Source organism: Oncorhynchus nerka, linkage group LG22, assembly GCF_034236695.1.
Source record: "Oncorhynchus nerka isolate Pitt River linkage group LG22, Oner_Uvic_2.0, whole genome shotgun sequence".
In the NCBI taxonomy this organism is placed as follows: domain Eukaryota; kingdom Metazoa; phylum Chordata; class Actinopteri; order Salmoniformes; family Salmonidae; genus Oncorhynchus; species Oncorhynchus nerka.
This window is the reverse complement of record NC_088417.1, coordinates 102,524,538-102,548,770: the sequence shown is the minus strand read 5'-3', so window position 1 is coordinate 102,548,770 and position 24,233 is coordinate 102,524,538. Positions and strand designations below refer to the sequence as shown.

The window sequence follows — 24,233 nt, the reverse complement described above, 5'->3', positions numbered from 1 at the left end:
AGTTGAAGTGTGTGTGATGGTAGTTGTAGTGTGTGACGGTAGTTGTAGTGTGTGTGACGGTAGTTGTAGTGTGTGTGACGGTAGTTGCGGTGTGTGTGTGACGGTAGTTGAAGTGTGTGTGACGGTAGTTGCGGTGTGTGTGTGACGGTAGTTGAAGTGTGTGTGTGACGGTAGTTGAAGTGTGTGTGACGATAGTTGCGGTGTGTGTGTGACGGTAGTTGCGGTGTGTGTGTGACGGTAGTTGCAGTGTGTGTGACGGTAGTTGAAGTGTGTGTGATGGTAGTTGGAGTGTGTGTGTGATGGTAGTTGAAGTGTGTGTGACGGTAGTTGTAGTGTGTGTGTGATGGTAGTTGAAGTGTGTGTGATGGTAGTTGGAGTGTGTGTGTGACGGTATTTGAAGTGTGTGTGACGGTAGTTGCAGTGTGTGTGTGATGGTAGTTGAAGTGTGTGTGACGGTAGTTGAAGTGTGTGTAGCGGTAGTTGAAGTGTGTGTGCCGGTAGTTGAAGTGTGTGTGACGGTAGTTGTAGTGTGTGTGTGACGGTAGTTGTAGTGTGTGTGTGACGGTAGTTGAAGTGTGTGTGTGGCGGTAGTTGAAGTGTGTGTGACGGTAGTTGTAGTGTGTGTGTGTGACGGTAGTTGAAGTGTGTGTGACGGTAGTTGTAGTGTGTGTGTGTGACGGTAGTTGTAGTGTGTGTGACGGTAGTTGTAGTGTGTGTGTGACGGTAGTTGAAGTGTGTGTGTGACGGTAGTTGTAGTGTGTGTGTGACGGTAGTTGTAGTGTGTGTGTGATGGTAGTTGTAGTGTGTGACGGTAGTTGTAGTGTGTGTGTGACGGTAGTTGTAGTGTGTGTGATGGTAGTTGTAGTGTGTGTGATGGTAGTTGTAGTGTGTGTGTGACGGTAGTTGAAGTGTGTGTGACGGTAGTTGAAGTGTGTGTGTGACGGTAGTTGAAGTGTGTGTGCCGGTAGTTGAAGTGTGTGTGACGGTAGTTGTAGTGTGTGTGACGGTAGTTGAAGTGTGTGTGACGGTAGTTGTAGTGTGTGTGACGGTAGTTGAAGTGTGTGTGATGGTAGTTGTAGTGTGTGTGACGGTAGTTGTAGTGTGTGTGACGGTAGTTGTAGTGTGTGTGACGGTAGTTGCGGTGTGTGTGTGACGGTAGTTGAAGTGTGTGTAACGGTAGTTGCGGTGTGTGTATGACGGTAGTTGAAGTGTGTGTGTGACGGTAGTTGAAGTGTGTGACGGTAGTTGCGGTGTGTGTGTGACGGTAGTTGCGGTGTGTGTGTGCGGTAGTTGCAGTGTGTGTGTGACGGTAGTTGAAGTGTGTGTGTGATGGTAGTTGGAGTGTGTGTGTGATGGTAGTTGAAGTGTGTGTGACGGTAGTTGTAGTGTGTGTGATGGTAGTTGAAGTGTGTGTGATGGTAGTTGTGTGTGTGTGACGGTATTTGAAGTGTGTGTGACGGTAGTTGCAGTGTGTGTGTGATGGTAGTTGAAGTGTGTGTGACGGTAGTTGAAGTGTGTGTGTGAAGTGTGTGTGCCGGTAGTTGAAGTGTGTGTGACGGTAGTTGTAGTGTGTGTGTGACGGTAGTTGTAGTGTGTGTGTGACGGTAGTTGAAGTGTGTGTGTGGCGGTAGTTGAAGTGTTGTAGTGTGTGTGTGTGACGGTAGTTGAAGTGTGTGTGTGACGGTAGTTGTAGTGTGTGTGTGTGACGGTAGTTGTAGTGTGTGTGACGGTAGTTGTAGTGTGTGTGTGACGGTAGTTGAAGTGTGTGTGACGGTAGTTGTAGTGTGTGTGACGGTAGTTGTAGTGTGTGTGTGACGGTAGTTGTAGTGTGTGTGATGGTAGTTGATGGTAGTTGTAGTGTGTGTGTGACGGTAGTTGTAGTGTGTGTGTGATGGTAGTTGTAGTGTGACGGTAGTTGTAGTGTGTGTGACGGTAGTTGTAGTGTGTGTGTGCGGTAGTTGTAGTGTGTGATGGTAGTTGTAGTGTGTGTGACGGTAGTTGTAGTGTGCGTGACGGTAGTTGTAGTGTGTGACGGTAGTTGAAGTGTGTGTGACGGTAGTTGTAGTGTGTGACGGTAGTTGTAGTGTGTGTGTGACGGTAGTTGTAGTGTGTGACGGTAGTTGTAGTGTGTGTGACGGTAGTTGAAGTGTGTGTGTGACGGTAGTTGTAGTGTGTGTGACGGTAGTTGAAGTGTGTGTGACGGTAGTTGTAGTGTGTGTGACGGTAGTTGTAGTGTGTGTGTGGCGGTAGTTGTAGTGTGTGTGACGGTAGTTGAAGTGTGTGTGACGGTAGTTGTAGTGTGTGTGACGGTAGTTGTAGTGTGTGTGTGGCGGTAGTTGTAGTGTGTGTGACGGTAGTTGTAGTGTGTGTGTGACGGTAGTTGTAGTGTGTGTGTGACGGTAGTTGTAGTGTGTGTGTGACGGTAGTTGTAGTGTGTGTGTGACGGTAGTTGAAGTGTGTGTGACGGTAGTTGTAGTGTGTGTGTGATGGTAGTTGTAGTGTGTGTGTGACGGTAGTTGAAGTGTGTGTGTGATGGTAGTTGTAGTGTGTGTGACGGTAGTTGAAGTGTGTGTGACGGTAGTTGTAGTGTGTGTGTGACGGTAGTTGTAGTGTGTGTGACGGTAGTTGTAGTGTGTGTGACGGTAGTTGAAGTGTGTGTGACGGTAGTTGTAGTGTGTGTGACGGTAGTTGTAGTGTGTGTGACGGTAGTTGCGGTGTGTGTGTGACGGTAGTTGCGGTGTGTGTGTGACGGTAGTTGCAGTGTGTGTGACGGTAGTTGAAGTGTGTGTGTGACGGTAGTTGTAGTGTGTGTGTGACGGTAGTTGTAGTGTGTGTGACGGTAGTTGTAGTGTGTGTGATGGTAGTTGTAGTGTGTGTGATGGTAGTTGTAGTGTGTGTGACGGTAGTTGAAGTGTGTGTGATGGTAGTTGTAGTGTGTGTGACGGTAGTTGTAGTGTGTGTGACGGTAGTTGTAGTGTGTGTGACGGTAGTTGCGGTGTGTGTGTGACGGTAGTTGCGGTGTGTGTGTGACGGTAGTTGCAGTGTGTGTGACGGTAGTTGAAGTGTGTGTGTGATGGTAGTTGTAGTGTGTGTGACGGTAGTTGTAGTGTGTGTGACGGTAGTTGTAGTGTGTGTGATGGTAGTTGAAGTGTGTGTGACGGTAGTTGAAGTGTGTGTGTGACGGTAGTTGAAGTGTGTGTGACCTCATTTGCAGTGTGTGTGAAGTTAACTACAGTGTGTGTGGCGTTAACTACAATGTGTGTGACATTAATTACAGTGTGTGTGATGTTAGTTGAAGTGCTTGATGTTAATTGCAGTGTGTGGGACCTTATTTACAGTGTGCGTGAGTGTAGTGGTAGAGTAGTGGAAGAGTAGAGTAGAGTAGTGGTAGAGTAGAGTGTTGTTAGTTTAGTGATAGAGTAGTGGTAGAGTAGTGGTATAATAGTGGTAGAGTAGTGGTAGAGTAGAGTATTGGTAGAGTAGAGTAGTCGTATAATAGTGGTAGAGTAGTGGTAGAGTAGAGTAGAGTAGTGGTAGAGTAGAGTAGTAGTATGGTAGAGTAGTGGTATAGTAGTGGTAGAGGAGAGGTAGAGTAGTGGTAGAGTAGAGTGGTGTTAGAGTAGTGATAGAGTAGTGGTAGAGTAGTGGTATAATAGTGGTAGAGTAGTGGGAGAGTAGAGTAGAGTAGTGGTAGAGTAGAGTAGTAGTAGGGTAGAGTAGTGGTATAGTAGTGGTAGAGGAGAGGTAGAGTAGTGATAGAGTAGAGTAGTGGTGGGGAAGAGAAGAGTCGTTATAGAGATAGAGTAGAGTTGATGTAGATTAGTGGTAGAGTAGTGGTAGAGTATGATAGAGAAGAGGTAGAGTAAAGGTAGTGATAGAGAATAGTGTTAGAGTAGTGGTAGAGTAGTGGTATTGCAGTGGTAGAGGTATTGTAGTGGTAGAGTAGTGGTATTGTAGTGGTAGAGTAGTGTAAGAGTAGTGGTAGAGTGGTGGTAGAGTATAGAGTAGTGGTAGAGTAGATTAGTGGTATAGTAGTGGTAGAGTAGTGTAAGAGTAGTGGTAGACTAGTGGTAGAGTAGGGTAGTAGTAGGGTAGAGTAGTGGTAGAGTAATAGTAGGGTAGAGTAGTGGTAGAACAGTGGTAGAGTAGAGTAGTGGTAGAATAGTGGTAGAGGAGAGGTAGAGTAATGGTAGAGTAGTGGTAGAGTAGTGGTAGAGTACTGATATAGTAGAGTAGTGGTAGAGTAGTGATAGAGTAGAGTAGTGGAAGGGGAGAGAAGAGTCGTTTTAGAGATAGTAGTCGTAGGGTAGTGGTAGAGTATGATAGAGAAGAGGTAGAGTAGAGGTAGAGTAGAGTAAAGGTAGTGATAGTAGAATAGTGTTAGAGTAGTGATAGAGTAGAGTGATAGAGTAGAGTAGTGGTAGAGTAGAATAGAGGTGTTGTGGTGGTAGAGTAGAGGTATTGTAGTGGGACAGTAGAGGTAGAGTAGAGTAGTGGTATTGTAGTGGTACAGTAGAGGTAGAGTAGAGTAGTGGTATTGTAGTGGTAGAGAAGAGGTAGAGTAGAGTAGTGGTATTGTAGTGGTAGAGAATAGGTAGAGTAGAGTAGTGGTATTGTAGTGGTAGAGTAGAGGTATTGTAGCTGTAGAGTAGAGGTAGAGTAGTGTTAGAGTAGAGTAGTGGTATTGTAGTGGTGGAGTAGAGGTATTGTAGTGGTAGAGTAGTGGTAGAGTAGAGGTATTGTAGTGGTAGAGTAGTGGTAGAGTAGTGGTAGAGTAGAGGTATTGTAGTGGTAGAGTAGAGGTATTGTGGTGGTAGAGTAGAGGTATAGTAGTTGTAGAGTAGTGTTAGCGTAGAGTAGTGGTATAGTGGTTGTAGAGTTAAGGTAGAGTGGTGGTAGAGTATAGAGTAGTGTTACGGTAGTGGTACAGTAGAGTAGTGGTAGAGTAATGGTATAGTAGTGGTATTGTGGTTGTAGAGTAGTGGTAGAGTCAAGTAGTGGTATTGTAGTGGTAGAGTTGTTTTAGAGTAGATTAGTGGTAGGGGTAGAGTTAGTGTTTGTGTCCAGGTAGAGTAGATTAGTGAAGAGGTATAGTAGTGGTAGTGTAGAGTAGATGTTTTTTTTATTTTACTTTTATTTAACTAGGCAAATCAGTTAGTTAAGAACAAATTCTTATTTTTTATAGAGTAGTTGAAAAGTAGTGTTAGAGGAGTGGTAGAGTAGTGGTAGAGTAGTTGTAGAGTAGTGGTAGAGTAGAGTTGTGGTAGAGTAGAGTTGTGGTAGAGTGGTGGTATTTTAGATGTGGATTAGTTGTATAGTAGTGGTAGAGTAGAATTGTGGTAGAGCAGAGTACCGGTAGAGTGGTGGTATGTTCGTTGTGGAGTAGTTTTATATTAGTGGTAGAGTCGTGGTAGAGTAGTTGTATAGTAGTGGTAGAGTAGTGGTAGAATAGTGGTAGAGGAGAGGTACACTAGTGGTAGAGTAGAGTAGTGGTAGAATAGTGGTAGAGTATTGTAGTGACAGAATACTGGTAGAGTAGTGGTCGAGTAGTGGTAGAGTAGAATAGTGCTAGAGTTGTGGTTGAGTAGTGGTAGAGTAGAGTAGTGGTAGAGTAGAGTAGAATGGTGTTGGAGTAATGATAAAGTAGAGTAGTGGCAGAGTAGAGGTAGAGTAGAATAGTGGTATTGTTGTGGTATTGTTGTGGTAGAGTAGTGGTTTTGTGGTTGTAGCGTAGAGGTAGAGTAGAATAGTGGTATTGTTGTGGTAGAGTAGAGGTATTGTGGAGGTAGAGTAGTGGTAGAGCCGTTTTAGAGTAGTGATCGAGTAGTGGTAGAGTAGTGGTAGAGTAGTAGTGGTAGAGTAGCGGTATAGTAGCTGTAGAGTAGTGGCAGAGTAGTGTTAGAGTAGTGGTAGAGTAGACTAGTGGTATAGTAGTTTTAGAGTTGAGGTAGAGTGGTGGTAGAGTAGAGTAGTTGTAGAGCAGATCTAGAGTAGTGGTAGTAGAAATAAGTTGTAGAGTTATGTTAAAGTAGTGGTAGAGGAGTGGTATAGTAGTGGTAGAGGAGTAGTCTAGTAGTGGTAGAGTTTTGTTAAAGTAGTGGTAGAGTGGTGGTATAATTGCTATAGAGTAATTGTATAGTAGTGTAAAGTTTAGTAGAGTAGTGGTAGAGGAGTGGTGTAGTAGTGGTAGAGTAGAGTATTGGTAGAGTGGTGGTATATTAGTTGTATGGTATTGGTATAGTAGTGGTAGAGTAGTGCTGGAGTAGTGGTAGAGTAGTGTTTAGTGGTGTTAGAGGAGTGGTTTAGGAGTGGTGTGAGGAGTGGTAGAGCAGTGGTAGGGTAGAGAAGAGTAGTTTAAGTGGTTGTGTAGAGTCAAGTTAATGTGGAGTAGTGGTAGAGTAGTGGTAGTGGTACTGTCGAGGTAGAGTAGACAGTGGAAGAATAGTACTAGAGTAGATTAGTGGTAGATTATAATAGTGGTAGAGTAGAGATAGGGTAGAGAAGATTAGTTTTATTGGAAGGGCAGAGCAGATTTGATATAGAGTAGTGGTTGAGTGGTGGTAGATATAGAGTAGAGGTAGAGTACTGGTTGAGTAGAGGATGAGTAGTGGTAGAATAGTTGTAGTGGTAAGGTAGAGTAAGTCTAGAGTGTAGAGAAGTGGTAGGGTTGAGTTGTGGTAGGTTAGAGTAGAGTAGTGGTAGAGTAGTTGTAGATTAGTGGTATAGTAGTGGTGGTGGAGTAGAGGTGGAGTAGTGGTAGAGTAGTGGTGGCATATTGGTATAGTAGTGGTGGTAGAGTAGAGGTGGAGTAGTGGTAGAGTAGTGGTTGAATAGTGGTATAGTAGTTGTAGAGTAGTTTTAAATTAGTGGTAGAGGAGTGGTAGAGTAGTGGTAGAGTAGAGCTAGGGTAAAGGTAGAGTAAAGTAGTGGTAGAGTAGAGTAGTGGTAGAGTAGTGGTGGAGTAAAGTAGTGGTAGAGTAGTGTTAGAGTAGTGGTCGAACATTGCTGAAGTATTGGTAGAGTAGTGGTAGAGGAGTTGTATAGTAGTGGTAGATTAGAGTAGTGTTAGAGTATCGGTAGAGTAGTTGTAGAATTAGAGTAGAGTTAGAATAGAGTGGTGGTAGAGTAGAGTAGATGTAGTGTAGAGGTAGAGTAGTGTAGAGTAGAGTAGAGGTTGAGTAGTGTAGAGTAGATTAGAGGTAGAGTAGAGGTAGAGTAGTGTAGAGTAGAGGTAGAGTAGAGTTTGAGTAGAGTAGAGGTAGAGTAGAGTAGATAAGAGGTAACGTAGTGGTAGAGTAATGGTAGAGTAGAGGTGGAGTAGTGGTAGAGTAGTGATACAGTAGTGGTTGAATGGTGGTATAGTAGTGGTATAGTAGTGGTATAGTAGTGGTATTGTAGAGTGGTGGTAGAGTAAAGTAGTGGTAGTGTAGTGGTATAGTTGTGGTAGAGTAGTGGTAGAGTAGAGGTATGGTAGTGGTAGAGTAAAGTAGTGGTCGAGTAGTGGTAGAGACGTGGTAGAGTAGTGCTAGAGTAGAGTAGTTGTTGAGTAGTGTTAGAGTAGTGGTAGAGTTGTGGTAGAGTAGAGTAGTGGTAGAGTAGAGTAGTTGTTGAGTTGTGTTAGAGTAGTGGTAGAGTAGTGGTAGAGTAGTAGTAGAATAGATTAGTTGTAGAGTAGAGCATTGGTAGAGTAGTGGTAAAGTAGTGGTTGAATAGTGGTATAGTAGTTGTAGAGTAGTTTTAAAATAGTGGTAGAGGAGTGGTGGAGTAGTAGTAGAGTAGAGCTAGGGTAATGGTAGAGTAAAGTAGTGGTAGAGTAGAGTAGTGGTAGAGTAGTGGTGGAGTAAAGTAGTGGTAGAGTAGCGGTTGAACAGTGCTGAAGTATTGGTAGAGTAGTGGTAGAGGAGTTGTATAGTAGTGGGAGATTAGTGGTATTGTAGAGTAGTGGTCGAGTAGTGGTAGAGTACTGGCAGAGTAGAGTAGTTGTTGAGTAGTGTTAGAGTAGTGGTAGAATAGTGGTAGAGTAGTGGTAGATTAGAGTAGTGGTAGAGTATTGGTAGAGTAGTGGTAGATTAAAGTAGTTGCAGAGTAGTGTTAGGGTAGTGGTAGATAGGTAGGGTAGGGTAGGGTAGTGGTAGATAGGTAGGGTAGAGGTAGATATAGAGTAGAGTTGTGTTAGAGTAGAGTGGTGGTAGAGTAGAGTAGATGTAGCGTAGAGGTAGAGTAGGGTAGAGTAGAGTAGAGGTTGAGTAGTGTAGAGTAGAGGTAGAGTAGAGGTAGAGTAGAGTTTGAGTAGAGTAGAGTAGAGTAGAGGTAGAGTAGAGTAGAGTAGATAAGAGGTAACGTAGTGGTAGAGTAGAGGTATAGTAGTTGTAGAGTAATGGTAGATTAGTGGTGTAGTTGTGGTTGAGTAGTGGTATAGAAGTTGTGGAGTAGTGGTAGAATAGTACTTAAGTAGCGGTAGAGTGGTGGTAGAGTAGTGGTAGAGGAGTGGTATAGTATTGGTATAGTAGTTGTAGAGTAATGGTAGAGTAGTGGTTTTGTTGTGATAGAGTAGTGGTATAGTAGTTGTAGATACGTTTTAGAGTAGGGGTAGCATAGTGGGAGAGTAGAGTAGTGGGATAGTATTGTAGCACAAGAGTAGAGTAGTGGTAGAGGCAAAGCAGTGTTAGAGTAGTGTTATTGATGAATAGAGTAGTGGTAGAGTAGGGAAGTGGTAAAGTAGATTAGTGCTAGAATACCTGTAGAGCGAGTAGTTGTAGAGTAGAGTTGTGGTGGAGTAGTGGTAGAGTAGTAGTAGAATAGAGTAGTTGGAGAGTAGAGAAGTGGTAGAGTAGTGGTATAGTAGAGTAGTGGTAGAGTAGTGGTATAGTAGTTGTAGAGTAGAGTAGTGGTATGGTAGTGGTTGAGTAGTGGTATAGTAGTGGTATAGTAGTGGTGGTAGAGTAGAGGTGGAGTAGTGGTAGAGTAGAGGTGGAGTCGTGGTAGAGTAGTGATGGCATATTGGTATAGTAGTGGTGGTAGAGTAGAGGTGGAGTAGTGGTCGAGTAGTGGTTGAATGGTGGTATAGTAGTGGTATAGTAGTGGTATTGAAGATTGGTGGTAGAGTAGAGTAGTGGTAGTGTAGTGGTATAGTTGTAGTAGAGTAGTGGTAGAGTAGAGGTATGGTAGTGGTAGAGTAAAGTAGTGGTTGAGTAGTGGTAGAGTAGAGTAGTTGTTGAGTAGTGTTAGAGTAAAGTAGTGGTAGAGTAGTGCTAGAGTAGAGTAGTGATAGAGTAGTGGTAGATTAGAATAGTTGTTGAGTAGTGTTAGAGTAGTGGTAGAGTAGAGTAGTTGTTGAGTTGTGTTCGAATTGTGTTAGAGTAGTGGTAGAGTAGTGGTATAGTAGTGGTGGTAGAGTAGAGGTGGAGTAGTGGTAGAGTAGAGGTGGAGTCGTGGTAGAGTAGTGATGGCATATTGGTATAGTAGTGGTGGTAGAGTAGAGGTGGAGTAGTGGTCGAGTAGTGGTTGAATGGTGGTATAGTAGTGGTATAGTAGTGGTATTGAAGATTGGTGGTAGAGTAGAGTAGTGGTAGTGTAGTGGTATAGTTGTGGTAGAGTAGTGGTAGAGTAGAGGTATGGTAGTGGTAGAGTAAAGTAGTGGTTGAGTAGTGGTAGAGTAGAGTAGTTGTTGAGTTGTGTTCGAATTGTGTTAGAGTAGTGGTAGAGTAGTAGTAGAATAGATTAGTTGTAGAGTAGAGCAGTGGTAGAGTAGTGGTATAGTAGTTGTAGAGTAGAGTTGTTGTAGAGTAGAGTAGTGGTAGAGCAGTGGTATAGTAGTATTAGAGTAGTGGTATAGTATTGGTTGAATAGTGGTATAGTAGTAGAGTAGTTTTAAATTAGTGGTAGAGGAGTGGTAGAGTAGAGCTAGGGTAATGGTAGAGTAAAGTAGTGGTAGAGTAGAGTAGTGGTAGAGTAGTGGTGGAGTAAAGTATTGGTAGAGTAGTGGTAGAGGAGTTGTATAGTAGTGGTACATTAGTGGTATTGTAGAGTTGTGGTCGAGTAGTGGTCGAGTAGTGGTAGAGTAGAGTAGTTGTTGATTAGTGTTAGAGTAGTGGTAGAGTAGAGTAGTGGAAGAGTAGTGGTAGAGTAGTGGTAGATTAGAATAGTGTTAGAGTATTGGTAGAGTAGTGGTAGATTAGAGTAGTTGTAGAGTAGTGTTAGGGTAGAGGTAGGGTAGTGGTAGATAGGTAGGGTAGGGTAGTGGTAGATAGGTAGGGTAGAGGTAGATATAGAGTTGAGTACAGTAGAGGTAGAGTAGAGTAGAGTAGTGGTAGATTTGAGTAGTGTTATAGTAGTGGTAGATTAGAGTAGAGGTAGAGTAGAGGTAGAGTAGAGTAGAGGTATAGTAGAGGTAGTGTAGAGGTAGAGTAGAGGTAGAGTAGAGTAGAGTGGAGGTAGAGTAGAGGTAGGGTAGAAGTAGAGTAGAGTAGAGGTAGAGTAGAGGTAGAGGTAGAGTAGAGGTAGAGTAGGGTAGAGTAGAGGTAAAGTAGAGTAGAGGTAGAGTAGAGGTAGAGTAGGGTAGAGTAGAGGTAGAGTAGGGTAGAGTAGAGGTAGAGTAGAGTAGAGGTAGAGTAGAGGTAGGGTAGAGGTAGAGTCGAGTAGAGGTAGATTAGAGGTAGAGTAGAGGTAGAGTAGAGGTAGAGTAGGGTATTGTAGTGTTGTGCAAAGTTGAGGTAGAGTAGAGGTAGAATAGAGGTAGGGTAGAGTAGAGGTAGAGTAGGGTAGAGTAGAGGTAAAGTAGAGTAGAGGTAGAGGTAGAGTAGGGTAGAGTAGAGGTAGAGTAGGGTAGAGTAGAGGTAGAGTAGAGTAGAGGTAGAGTAGAGGTAGGGTAGAGGTAGAGTCGAGTAGAGGTAGATTAGAGGTAGAGTAGAGGTAGAGTAGAGGTAGAGTAGGGTATTGTAGTGTTGTGCAAAGTTGAGGTAGAGTAAAGGTAGAGTAGAGGTAGGGTAGAGTAGAGGTAGAGTAGGGTAGAGTAGAGGTAAAGTAGAGTAGAGGTAGAGTAGAGGTAGAGTAGGGTAGAGTAGAGGTAGAGTAGGGTAGAGTAGAGGTAGAGTAGAGTAGAGGTAGAGTAGAGGTAGGGTAGAGGTAGAGTAGGGTAGAGTAGAGGTAGAGTAGGGTAGAGTAGAGGTAGAGTAGAGTAAAGGTAGAGTAGAGGTAGGGTAGAGGTAGAGTCGAGTAGAGGTAGATTAGAGGTAGAGTAGAGGTAGAGTAGGGTATTGTAGTGTAGTGCAAAGTTGAGGTAGAGTAGAGGTAGAGTAGAGATAGGGTAGAGGTAGAGGTAGAGTAGAGGTAGAGTAGTGTCCTGATTTTGGAAGAAGTGTTAGAGAAAGAATCATAGCAAAGACAAAGGAGGAAGGACACAGTGGAGAAATCTGTTTTATTAGACTAGTTAATATACCATACAGAGGGAGATAGATAGAGATTCACTACTACAACAGACCACTGGCTGACTGACTGACTGGCAGGCTGGACTGACAGGCTGACTGACTGACTGGCAGGCTGGCTGACAGGCTGGCTGGCTGACTGGCAGGCTGGCTGACAGGCTGGCTGGCTGACTGACAGGCTGACTGACTGACTGGCAGGCTGGCTGACAGGCTGGCTGGCTGACTGACTGGCAGGCTGGACTGACAGGCTGACTGACTGACTGACTGGCAGGCTGGCTGACAGGCTGGCTGGCTGACTGACTGGCAGGCTGGACTGACAGGCTGACTGACTGACTGGCAGGCTGGCTGACAGGCTGGCTGGCTGACAGGCTGGCTGGCTGACTGACTGGCAGGCTGGACTGACAGGCTGACTGACTGACTGGCAGGCTGGCTGACAGGCTGGCTGGCTGACTGACTGGCAGGCTGGACTGAAAGGCTTGAAAGAAGAACGGAGGTGAATGTGTTTGTGAGATATTAAAGACAGTGTGAGTGATGATCCTGAATTCAGAAAAAGGAAACGGGACGGTGAAACAAAATCAAATGACTCCTCAGCTTTATGAAAAATGAAAAGCGTTAGTTAGTTTGTTGTTGTTAGTTTTGGGTTGAAAAGTGGTTTGTTTCAAGGTTGTTGTTGAATATGTCCCAGTACGTTAGCTTTAGACAGAGAGGCTGTTGTTTCACCACAGTAGACATTCTTTACACATCTCAGAAGCTCTGTTGGTTCTGAAACCTTATGACTGTGTCCTATTCCCTATGTCGTGCACTACTTTAGACCAGAGCCCTATGGAATCCTATTCCCTATATAGTGCACTACTTTAGACCAGAGCCCTATGGAACCCTATTCCCTATGTCGTGCACTACTTTAGACCAAAGCCCTATGGAACCCTATTCCCTATATAGTACACTACTTTAGACCAGAGCCCTATGGAACCCTATTCCCTATATAGTACACTACTTTAGACCAGAGCCCTATGGAACCCTATTCCCTATATAGTCCACTACTTTAGACCAGAGCCCTATGGGTGTTTTATGTAGGGAGCCAAATGGAAAGCAGGTTGTGTGACACAACATTCAGTCAAGGCCTTGTCGTTACTTACACACATCTTTATAATTATTATTCTCAACTCAAAACACTGTCTGTGTCAAAATGGCCCCCTATTCCCTATATAGTCCACTACTTTAGACAAGAACCTTATAGAACCCTATTCCCTATATAGTCCACTACTTTAGACCAGAACCCTATAGAACCCTATTCCCAATATAGTGCACTACTTTAGACCAGAGCCCCACAATACTTGTAAACTAAGGTCTGCCATAGAAACTGGACCTCAAGTTGACCCTCAGCACAACTCTCACTACACTATGTCACATTATCAACCCAATGACGTGTTATAACCCTCACTACACTATGTCACATTATCAACCCAATGACATGTTATAGCCCTCACTACACTATGTCACATGTTATAACCCCCACTACACTATGTCACATTATCAACCCGATGACGTGTTATAACCCCCACTACACTACGTCACATTATCAGCCCAATGACATGTTATAATCCTCACTACACTATGTCACATTATCAACCCAATGACATGTTATAGCCCTCACTACACTATGTCACATGTTATAACCCCCACTACACTATGTCACATGTTATAACCCTCACTACACTATGTCACATTATCAACCAATGACATGTCATAACCCTCACTACACTACATCACATGGTTATGCATACTCACCCAACATCAGAGCCTAATCACCCAACATCAGAGCCAGGCCTAATCACCCAACATCACAGCCAGTCCTAATCACCCAACATCAGAGCCTAATCACCCAACATCAGAGCCAGTCCTAATCACCCAACATCAGAGCCAGGCCTAATCACCCAACATCACAGCCAGTCCTAATCACCCAACATCAGAGCCTAATCACCCAACATCAGAGCCAGTCCTAATCACCCAACATCAGAGCCGGTCCTAATCACCCAACCTCAGAGCCAGTCCTGATCACCCAACATCAGAGCCGGTCCTAATCACCCAACCTCAGAGCCAGTCCTAATCGCCCAACATCAGAGCCGGTCCTAATCACCCAACATCAGAGCCGGTCCTAATCACCCAACATCAGAGCCGGTCCTAATCACCCAACCTCAGAGCCAGTCCTAATCGCCCAACATCAGTGCCCGACCTCACTAATACTCTTGTTGCTGAATGGAAGTCCCAGCAGCAATGTTCCAGCATCTAGTGGAAAGCCTTCCCAGAAGAGTGGAAACTGTTATAGCAGCAATGTTCCAACATCTAGTGGAAAGCCTTCCCAGAAGAGTGGAGGCTGTTATAGCAGCAATATTCCAACATCTAGTGGAAAGCCTTCCCAGAAGAGTGGAGGCTGTTATAGCAGCAATGTTCCAACATCTAGTGGAAAGCCTTACCAGAAGAGTGGAGGCTGTTATAGCAGCAATGTTCCAACATCTAGTGGAAAGCATTCCCAGAAGAGTGGAGGCTGTTATAGCAGCAATGTTCCAACATCTAGTGGAAAGCCTTACCAGAAGAGTGGAGGCTGTTATAGCAGCAATGTTCCAACATCTAGTGGAAAGCCTTCCCAGAAGAGTGGAGGCTGTTATAGCAGCAATGTTCCAACATCTAGTGGAAAGCCTACCCGGAAGAGTGGAGGCTGTTATAGCAGCAATGTTCCAACATCTAGTGGAAAGCCTTCCCAGAAGAGTGGAGGCTGTTATAGCAGCAATGTTCCAACATCTAGTGGAAAGCCTTCCCAGAAGAGTGGAGGCTGTTATAGCAGCAATGTTCCAACATCTAGTGGAAAGCCTTCCCAGAAGAGTGGAGGCTGTTATAGCAGCAATGTTCCAACATCTAGTGGAAAGCCTTCCCAGAAGAGTGGAGGCTGTTATAGCAGCAATGTTCCAACATCTAGTGGAAAGCCTTCCCAGAAGAGTGGAGGCTGTTATAGCAGCAATGTTCCAACATCTAGTGGAAAGCCTTCCCAGAAGAGTGGAGGCTGTTATAGCAGCAATGTTCCAACATCTAGTGGAAAGCCTTCCCAGAAGAGTGGAGGCTGTTATAGCAGCAATGTTCCAACATCTAGTGGAAAGCCTTCCCAGAAGAGTGGAGGCTGTTATAGCAGCAATGTTCCAACATCTAGTGGAAAGCCTTCCCAGAAGAGTGGAGGCTGTTATAGCAGCAATGTTCCAACATCTAGTGGAAAGCCTTTCCAGAAGAGTGGAGGGTGTTACAGCAGCAATGTTCCAACATCTAGTGGAAAGCCTTCCCAGAAGAGTGGAGGCTGTTATAGCAGTAATGTTCCAACATCTAGTGATAAGCCTTCCCAGAAGAGTGGAGGCTGATACAGCAGCAAATGGGGGGGACCAACTCCATATTAATGCCCATGATTATGGAATGAGATGTTCGACGAGCAGGTGTCCACATACTATTGGTCATGTAGTCTATAAAGTGTTTAGGAGTGGACGATAGATAATTTTAAAGTGTTCCATATAGAGAGTGTTCAGGAGTGGCTGATAGATGTTGTTCAGGAGTGGCTGATAGATAGCGTTCAGGAGTGGCTGATAGATAGTGTTCAGGAGTGGCTGATAGATAGTGTTCAGGAGTGGCTGATAGATGATGTTCAGGAGTGGCTGATAGATAGTGTTCAGGAGTGGCTGATAGATAGTGTTCAGGAGTGGCTGATGGATATGTTTAGGTGTTCCAGATAGATAGTGTTCAGGTGTGGCTGATAGATAGTGTTCAGGAGTGGCTGATATATAGTGTTCAGGAGTGGCTGATAGATGTTGTTCAGGAGTGGCTGATAGATGGTGTTTAGGTGATCTAGATATATAGTGTTCAGGAGTGGCTGATAGTGTTCAGGAGTGGCTGATAGTGTTCAGGAGTGGCTGATAGATAGTGTTCAGGAGTGGCTGATAGATAGCGTTCAGGAGTGGCTGATAGATAGTGTTCAGGAGTGGCTGATAGATAGTGTTCAGGAGTGGCTGATAGATAGTGTTCAGGAGTGGCTGATAGATAGCGTTCAGGAGTGGCTGATAGATAGTGTTCAGGAGTGGCTGATAGATAGTGTTCAGGAGTGGCTGATAGATAGCGTTCAGATGTGGCTGATAGATAGTGTTCAGGAGTGGCTGATAGATAGTGTTCAGGAGTGGCTGATAGATAGTGTTCAGGAGTGGCTGATAGATGATGTTCAGGAGTGGCTGATAGATAGTGTTCAGGAGTGGCTGATAGATAGTGTTCAGAAGTAGCTGATAGATAGTGTTCAGAAGTGGCTGATAGATAGTGTTCAGAAGTAGCTGATAGATAGTGTTCAGAAGTGGCTGATAGATAGTGTTCAGGAGTGGCTGATAGATAGTGTTCAGGAGTGGCTGATAGATAGCGTTCAGGAGTGGCTGATAGATAGTGTTCAGGAGTGGCTGATAGATGATGTTCAGGAGTGGCTGATAGATAGTGTTCAGGAGTGGCTGATAGATGATGTTCAGGAGTGGCTGATAGATAGTGTTCAGAAGTGGCTGATAGATAGTGTTCAGGAGTGGCTGATAGAGAGTGTTCAGGAGTGGCTGATAGATGATGTTCAGGAGTGGCTGATAGATAGTGTTCAGGAGTGGCTGATAGATAGTGTTCAGGAGTGGCTGATAGATAGTGTTCAGGAGTGGCTGATAGATAGCGTTCAGAAGTGGCTGATAGATAGTGTTCAGGAGTGGCTGATAGATGATGTTCAGGAGTGGCTGATAGATAGTGTTCAGGAGTGGCTGATAGATGATGTTCAGGAGTGGCTGATAGATAGTGTTCAGGAGTGGCTGATAGATGATGTTCAGGAGTGGCTGATAGATAGTGTTCAGGAGTGGCTGATAGATAGTGTTCAGGAGTGGCTGATAGATAGTGTTCAGGAGTGGCTGATAGATAGTGTTCAGGAGTGGCTGATAGATAGTGTTCAGGAGTGGCTGATAGATAGCGTTCAGAAGTGGCTGATAGATAGTGTTCAGGAGTGGCTGATAGATGATGTTCAGGAGTGGCTGATAGATAGTGTTCAGGAGTGGCTGATAGATAGTGTTCAGGAGTGGCTGATAGATAGTGTTCAGGAGTGGCTGATAGATGATGTTCAGGAGTGGCTGATAGATAGTGTTCAGGAGTGGCTGATATATAGTGTTCAGGAGTGGCTGATAGATAGTGTTCAGGAGTGGCTGATAGATGTTTGTTGAGATATGGGCCAATCTAAATGACACACAAACACCCAAATTGACCCTGTCATCTTCATCTTCATCTTCAGATTCAGTTCTGTAACAAGACAGTCAAGTTAAATCACTGTATTGTAGCCTATTTCTTACAGACAATTTCTTTCTTTACCTGACATGCTTGTTTTGATGATGTCCTTGTTGTCTATTATCATTGTTGATTATTCCCAAATAACAGTTAGTAACCACCACACTACAATGTGTTGTGTATACATAAACTAGCAACTGACTGTCCAACCAAACCCCTGCTCTGGTCTGCTCTGGTAGTGTTGTCCTCCGGTGTGAGGTTTCCCCTAGCTAAAGATCCAGGATCAGCTGCCCCTCCTGTCCCAATCCTGTACTTAACCGTTATTGGGGGAAAGGAACAACTGACCCGAGATCAGTGTCTAGGGTCAACTCAGAAAGGCTAGAGATGAGATAGGATGCTTTGCTTCCCCAGCTCACAGAGGAGAGAGTTTGTAGGTCAAAGGTCAGATAAAGAGAGTGCTGTAACCCCAGCCAGGTCCCAGAGGTCAGAGGGCAGGTGGAGGTTCTTTTAGTAGCCACGAGGAGGAAGAGGATGAGGAAGAGGAGGGTTTTAGGGAGGAGGAGGATCAGATGCCTCGATGAACCAACGAGGTTCTTCCCTCCCAGCAGTCCCAGGAAAAACTAGAGAGTTGTGGGTAGTGTAGTTAAAGTAATGAGGTCACATGATAGTACAGCAATGGCAGCGCTTTTTCTTCTCTATACCTGCTGGGGAGGGGAGTTCCTTGGTGGCCGTGGCAGAGCTCTCGTCCTTCCCCTCCGACGACAGTTCGGTGGTGTCGCTGAGCGGCCGGGAGCCAGACACCAGGTCGGCGGCGTTGCCGTCGATTACGGAGTAACCGTCGGTGACCGTTTTCTCCCGTAACGACTTCTCATCGTCGTCGTCGATCAGGACGATCTCAGCCTTGATGGTGCCGTCGAATCCCAGCAGCCTCTTGGTTTCATCTTGGTTGTCAACGTTATGGTAGCCCATGAAGATCATAGTGACTGGCTTCTCCGCCGTTGCCTGGGGAGCCTCCAGCAACTCTCCCTCGTAGGTTACCTCCCGACGGGGTGGAGGCTGGGTTGTGATAGGGGCGCCTGGAGCTTGGGGAACCTTGTGGGCCATGGTGGCAGGGTTACGAATGGCTGGGGGGGTGGTGTAGGTGGTAGGGAGCTCATCTGTGCGGTCAGTGGAGCTGGGGGAGGTTTTGGTGTCACCAGTACCAACAGGGGTGATAGTAACCTTAGCCTTACCCCCGTCGGCCTGACCGGCGGGCACCCCGACCCGTTGCATCAGCTCGTCCACCTGTTGGGAGCTCCAGGGGTGAACCCCGTTCTCCAGGGTGGTGGACCCCCCCGAGCGGACCTCATAGACAACCTTGCGGCCGTCGTCGAAGACCTTGACCCCACGCTGGGGCACCTCATCAGGGCTGACGGAAGACGCTGAAAGGATCCTGGTGTCGCCTGTCTTCCTGTCCTTCTCCACGTTGATCTCCATGGCGTACATCGCTACAGATAGACAGAACACATCATATCGTTACCATTAGAGTCCTACAATGGGCACATCACCATGGATACATCGCTACAGACAGACAGACAAGGGGAGACAATGTAGCATGGTATCACTAAAATATTATTGGACACACAGAATGTAGCATGGTATCACTAAAATATTATTGGACACACAGAATGTAGCATGGTATCACTAAAATATTATTGGACACACAGAATGTAGCATGGTATCACTAAAATATTATTGGACACACAGAATATAGCATGGTATCACTAAAATATTATTGGACACACAGAATATAGCATGTTACCACATGGTTGCCATATGGTTACTACGTTAGCACAGCAGGACAAAAAATGATCAACACATTGGTTCTGACACGGCATTTTCCATCAACATACTGGTGTTATAACCAGCCCCAGGGTATCTCCAGGTTTAATGTGTTATAACCAGCCCCAGGGTATCGCCAGGTTTAATGTGTTATAACCAGTCCAGTCCCAGGGTATCTCCAGGTTTAATGTGTTATAACCAGTCCAGTCCCAGGGTATCTCCAGGTTTAATGTGTTATAACCAGTCCCAGGGTATCTCCAGGTTTAATGTGTTATAACCAGTCCAGCCCCAGGGTATCTCCAGGTTTAATGTGTTATAACCAGCCCCAGGGTATCTCCAGGTTTAATGTGTTATAACCAGTACAGTCCCAGGGTATCTCCAGGTTTAATGTGTTATAACCAGCCCCAGGGTATCTCCAGGTTTAATGTGTTATAACCAGTCCAGTCCCACGGTATCTCCAATTTTAATGTGTTATAACCAGTCCAGTCCCAGGGTATCTCCAGTTTTAATGTGTTATAACCAGTCCACTCCCAGGGTATCTCCAGTTTTAATGTGTTATAACCAGTCCCAGGGTATCTCCAGTTTTAATGTGTTATAACCAGTCCAGCCCCAGGGTATCTCCAGTTTTAATGTGTTATAACCAGTCCCAGGGTATCTCCAGTTTTAATGTGTTATAACCAGTCCACTCCCAGGGTATCTCCAGTTATAATGTGTTATAACCAGTCCAGTCCCAGGGTATCTCCAGTTTTAATGAGTTATAACCAGTCCAGCCCCCAGGGTATCTCCAGTTTTAATGTGTTATAACCAGTTCCAGGGTATCTCCAGTTATAATGTGTTATAACCAGTCCCAGGGTATCTCCAGTTTGAATGTGTTATAACTAGTCCAGTCCCAGGGTATCTCCAGTTTTAATGTGTTATAACCAGTCCCAGGGTATCTCCAGTTTTAATGTGTTATAACCAGTCCCAGGGTATCTCCAGTTGTAATGTGTTATAACCAGTCCAGTCCCAGGGTATCTCCAGTTTTAATGTGTTATAACCATCCCAGAGTATCTCCAGTTGTAATGTGTTATAACCAGTACAGTCCCAGGGTATCTCCAGGTTTAATGTGTTATAACTAGTCCAGTCCCAGGGTATCTCCAGTTTTAATGTGTTATAACCAGTCCCAGGGTATCTCCAGTTTTAATGTGTTATAACCAGTCCCAGGGTATCTCCAGTTTTAATGTGTTATAACCAGTACAGTCCCAGGGTATCTCCAGGTTTAATGTGTTATAACCAGTCCAGTCCCAGGGTATCGCCAGGTTTAATGTGTTATAACCAGTCCAGTCCCACGGTATCTCCAGTTTTAATGTGTTATAACCAGTCCAGTCCCAGGGTATCTCCAGTTTTAATGTGTTATAACCAGTCCCAGGGTATCTCCAGTTTTACTGTGTTATAACCAGTCCAGTCCCAGGGTATCTCCAGGTGTAATGTGTTATAACCAGTCCCAGGGTATCTCCAGGTGTAATGTGTTATAACCAGTCCAGTCCCAGGGTATCACCAGTTTTAATGTGTTATAACCAGTCCATTCCCAGGGTATCTCCAGTTTTAATGTGTTATAACCAGTCCCAGGGTATCTCCAGTTTTAATGTGTTATAACCAGTCCCAGGGTATCTCCAGTTTTACTGTGTTATAACCAGTCCCAGGGTATCTCCAGTTTTAATGTGTTATAACCCGTCCAGTCCCAGGGTATCTCCAGGTGTAATGTGTTATAACCAGTCCAATCCCAGGGTATCTCCAGTTTTATATGTTATAACCAGTCCCAGGGTATCTCCAGTTTTAATGTGTTATAACCAGTCCCAGGGTATCTCCAGTTTTACTGTGTTATAACCAGTCCCAGGGTATCTCCAGTTTTAATGTGTTATAACCCGTCCAGTCCCAGGGTATCTCCAGGTGTAATGTGTTATAACCAGTCCAGTCCCAGGGTATCACCAGTTTTAATGTGTTATAACCAGTCCATTCCCAGGGTATCTCCAGTTTTAATGTGTTATAACCAGTCCCAGGGTATCTCCAGTTTTAATGTGTTATAACCAGTCCCAGGGTATCTCCAGTTTTACTGTGTTATAACCAGTCCCAGGGTATCTCCAGTTTTAATGTGTTATAACCCGTCCAGTCCCAGGGTATCTCCAGGTGTAATGTGTTATAACCAGTCCAGTCCCACGGTATCTCCAATTTTAATGTGTTATAACCAGTCCAGTCCCAGGGTATCTCCAGTTTTAATGTGTTATAACCAGTCCACTCCCAGGGTATCTCCAGTTTTAATGTGTTATAACCAGTCCCAGGGTATCTCCAGTTTTAATGTGTTATAACCAGTCCAGCCCCAGGGTATCTCCAGTTTTAATGTGTTATAACCAGTCCCAGGGTATCTCCAGTTTTAATGTGTTATAACCAGTCCACTCCCAGGGTATCTCCAGTTATAATGTGTTATAACCAGTCCAGTCCCAGGGTATCTCCAGTTTTAATGAGTTATAACCAGTCCAGCCCCCAGGGTATCTCCAGTTTTAATGTGTTATAACCAGTTCCAGGGTATCTCCAGTTATAATGTGTTATAACCAGTCCCAGGGTATCTCCAGTTTGAATGTGTTATAACTAGTCCAGTCCCAGGGTATCTCCAGTTTTAATGTGTTATAACCAGTCCCAGGGTATCTCCAGTTTTAATGTGTTATAACCAGTCCCAGGGTATCTCCAGTTGTAATGTGTTATAACCAGTCCAGTCCCAGGGTATCTCCAGTTTTAATGTGTTATAACCATCCCAGAGTATCTCCAGTTGTAATGTGTTATAACCAGTACAGTCCCAGGGTATCTCCAGGTTTAATGTGTTATAACTAGTCCAGTCCCAGGGTATCTCCAGTTTTAATGTGTTATAACCAGTCCCAGGGTATCTCCAGTTTTAATGTGTTATAACCAGTCCCAGGGTATCTCCAGTTTTAATGTGTTATAACCAGTACAGTCCCAGGGTATCTCCAGGTTTAATGTGTTATAACCAGTCCAGTCCCAGGGTATCGCCAGGTTTAATGTGTTATAACCAGTCCAGTCCCACGGTATCTCCAGTTTTAATGTGTTATAACCAGTCCAGTCCCAGGGTATCTCCAGTTTTAATGTGTTATAACCAGTCCCAGGGTATCTCCAGTTTTACTGTGTTATAACCAGTCCAGTCCCAGGGTATCTCCAGGTGTAATGTGTTATAACCAGTCCCAGGGTATCTCCAGGTGTAATGTGTTATAACCAGTCCAGTCCCAGGGTATCACCAGTTTTAATGTGTTATAACCAGTCCATTCCCAGGGTATCTCCAGTTTTAATGTGTTATAACCAGTCCCAGGGTATCTCCAGTTTTAATGTGTTATAACCAGTCCCAGGGTATCTCCAGTTTTACTGTGTTATAACCAGTCCCAGGGTATCTCCAGTTTTAATGTGTTATAACCCGTCCAGTCCCAGGGTATCTCCAGGTGTAATGTGTTATAACCAGTCCAATCCCAGGGTATCTCCAGTTTTATATGTTATAACCAGTCCCAGGGTATCTCCAGTTGTACTGTGTTATAACCCCAGATCAACAGGTGTGGTAAAGTTATTGTCGTTTGTCTCTCCTTCCGTCTCTAATTCCCAATATCTGTCTGTTCGCTCGGCTCCTAATCTGAGCTGACATGAGCAGAGTGCTCTATGAAGTTGTTCCCCGTTGTTCTCTCAGCTAGGGAGTGTGTTGTTCTCTCAGCTAGGGAATGTGTTGTTCTCTCAGCTAGGGAGTGTGTTGTTCTCTCAGCTAGGGAGTGTGTTGTTCTCTCAGCTAAGGAGTGTGTTGTTCTCTCAGCTAAGGAGTGTGTTGTTCTCTCAGCTAAGGAATGTGTTGTTCTCTCAGCTAGGGAGTGTGTTGTTCTCTCAGCTAGGGAGTGTGTTGTTCTCTCAGCTAGGGAGTGTGTTGTTCTCTCAGCTAGGGAGTGTGTTGTTCTCTCAGCTAGGGAGTGTGTTGTTCTCTCAGCTAGGGAGTGTGTTGTTCTCTCAGCTAGGGAGTGTGTTGTTCTCTCAACTAGAGAGTGTGTTGTTCTCTCAACTAGGGAGTGTGTTCTCTCAGCTAAGGAATGTGTTGTTCTCTCAGCTAGGGAGTGTGTTGTTCTCTCAGCTAGGGAGTGTGTTGTTCTCTCAGTTAGGGAGTGTGTTGTTCTCTCAACTAGGGAGTGTGTTCTCTCAGCTAAGGAATGTGTTGTTCTCTCAACTAAGGAATGTGATGTTCTCTCAGCTAGGGAGTGTGTTGTTCTCTCAGCTAAGGAGTGTGTTGTTCTCTCAGCTAGGGAGTGTGTTGTTCTCTCAGCTAAGGAGTGTGTTGTTCTCTCAGCTAGGGAGTGTGTTGTTCTCTCAACTAGAGAGTGTGTTGTTCTCTCAGCTAGGGAGTGTGTTGTTCTCTCAGCTAAGGAGTGTGTTGTTCTCTCAGCTAAGGAGTGTGTTGTTCTCTCAGCTAGGGAGTGTGTTGTTCTCTCAGCTAGGGAGTGTGTTGTTCTCTCAGCTAGGGAGTGTGTTGTTCTCTCAGCTAGGGAGTGTGTTCTCTCAGCTAAGGAATGTGTTGTTCTCTCAGCTAGGGAGTGTGTTGTTCTCTCAGCTAGGGAGTGTGTTGTTCTCTCAGCTAGGGAGTGTGTTCTCTCAGCAAAGGAATGTGTTGTTCTCTCAGCTAGAGAGTGTGTTGTTCTCTCAGCTAGGGAGTGTGTTGTTCTCTCAGCTAGGGAGTGTGTTGTTCTCTCAGCTAGGGAGTGTGTTGTTCTCTCAACTAGAGAGTGTGTTGTTCTCTCAGCTAAGGAATGTGTTGTTCTCTCAGCTAGAGAGTGTGTTGTTCTCTCAGCTAAGGAGTGTGTTGTTCTCTCAACTAAGGAGTGTGTTGTTCTCTCAGCTAGGGAGTGTGTTGTTCTCTCAACTAGGGAATGTGTTGTTCTCTCAGCTAAGGAGTGTGTTGTTCTCTCAGCTAGAGAGTGTGTTGTTCTCTCAGCTAAGGAGTGTGTTGTTCTCTCAGCTAAGGAGTGTGTTGTTCTCTCAGCTAGAGAGTGTGTTGTTCTCTCAGCTAAGGAGTGTGTTGTTCTCTCAGCTAAGGAGTGTGTTGTTACTGTATCACTGCTGGCCCTTTTTAAGGCTGCACTGCATCGCGTGTGTGTGTTGTGTGTGTGGTGTGTGTTTGTCATGTGTGTGGTTGGTTGTATCGCAGCGTTAGCTGTCTATGGATTGGGGCTCTATCCCTCCATCCCTGCATCTGGAATCCCCATTAGCCACCACACCTGTTCCTGTGCTCTCTACCACCCCTGGTCCTCCTCTCTACCACCCCTGGTCCTCCTAGCTACACACCCCTGGTCCTGTCCTAGCAACCACCCCTGGTCCTCCTAGCTACCACCCCTGGTCCTCCTCAATACCACCCCTACCACACCTGTTCCTGTCCTCTCTACCACCCCTGGTCCTGTCCTAGCTACCACCCCTGGTCCTCCTCTCTACCACACCTGGTCCTCCTCTCTACCACCCCTGGTCCTCCTCTCTACCACCCCTGGTCCTCCTCTCTACCACCCCTGGTGCTCCTAGCTACACACCCCTGGTCCTCCTCTCTACCACCCCTGGTCCTGTTCTAGCTACCACCCCTGGTCCTGTCCTAGCTACCACTCCTGG

General features: G+C 45.1%; 1 pseudogene; it reads right to left on the bottom strand.

Annotated features, from left to right (window-relative positions):
* LOC115125445 (PALM2-AKAP2 fusion protein-like) overlaps nt 1-24,233 on the bottom strand; it is a 139,407-nt pseudogene that overhangs the window by 92,115 nt on the left and 23,059 nt on the right.